Source organism: Thermobia domestica, unplaced genomic scaffold (genome assembly GCF_964235325.1).
Source record: "Thermobia domestica unplaced genomic scaffold, izTheDome1.hap1.1 HAP1_SCAFFOLD_1329, whole genome shotgun sequence".
In the NCBI taxonomy this organism is placed as follows: Eukaryota; Metazoa; Arthropoda; class Insecta; order Zygentoma; family Lepismatidae; genus Thermobia; species Thermobia domestica.
Window position 1 is genome coordinate 41,453 of NW_027657039.1, and position 1,374 is coordinate 42,826.

Consider the following 1,374-nt stretch of genomic DNA (forward strand, 5'->3'; position numbering starts at 1 on the left):
AATGCCTGGAGAAAAAAAAACTCAAACAGTAATAATGTATAAAAATGTAAGCATCCAAATCATATAATATATTCATAGTTGAAAAAATTAATGAAAAATTTAAAAGATTAAAACTAAAAATTAAAGCTTTGTTAAAAAAAAAATAACTGAGTAAATTAAAAATAATGTAGGAAAAAAATAACGCTTAAAATTAAAGTTAATTTCAAAAGTAACTGATTAAAATTAAAATTAAAATGGGAATTTTCAATAGTATGCAATAACAAATGTTTTGAATTGTGACAGATATTGTAAAATTTAATTAATAAAATTATGAACATGGGAAAATCAATCGATTATTATAAATAGTTAGGGTTTTCAAACAAATCTGATTAATTAACAAAAAGAAAAAGAAAATCTCACAAAAATACAAACTGATTTTATCAATGCAATACGAGATAGAAATAGTTTTCGCTGCTGGTCCAGTAGGTAGCAGGCACATCTTTGATGCACGGGGTCTCGGCTTCGATTCGCGATGGAAGAGAACTGAAATTTGGACACATTGTGGTGGTTCGAATTTCATTTTCAACTGTAGGTCCCCGTCCTGATGCTGAGAAGTACCGATGTTAAACTTCAACAACAATAGCAGATACTGATATAATGTATTAAAAGATAGTAATAGTGATATGTCTATGCAATGCCTGTTTCATATCAAAGGAGTACTTATAACTTTCAGTAATGGTGATTTCATTCTTATAAAGTTCTCAAGAGAAGGTCTTCTGACAACCTGACATAGATAATTAACATTAATAAAAAATAAATAAACAGCAATAAAACTATTAAACACAGAAAATTAATGTACGCTACTTTTAATTTTGGTCATTCAGATTTCATTGAATGCATATTTCTTCTAAAACTAATTTTATGCACATCAGGACGTAGAAACGACCAGATATTGAAAAATTACTTTTTCGGTATATATGGGTTGTGAAACATGTAAATCTCGATTTTTTTTTTTTTTTTTTTCCATGATCACCATACTTTAATGATTCGTACAGAAAGAACGGAGATTGGAATCCACACTTGTTCTGAATTCAACAAATGCTGTGTTATCTTCATGCCACTGGATACATTCATTATGCAAAATCAGCGCACTTATCTTAAAAGCGCGGTGAAGATAGAATCTAGAATGAATGAAATGGAATTGCAAAGGTTTGTGGGGAATTTTACTATACGGAAATAGACAAGTTCTGGAGTGGTATTTGGACTAATCTCACAATAGAAGAAGTCCTAATAAGGGGAACAAAGACAACTGAGAGCATCATGCATAGACGTAGAATAACAGAAACCGTCGTAGTTAGGTTGATACGATCTATTCAAGGGTTATTAATGGCAACT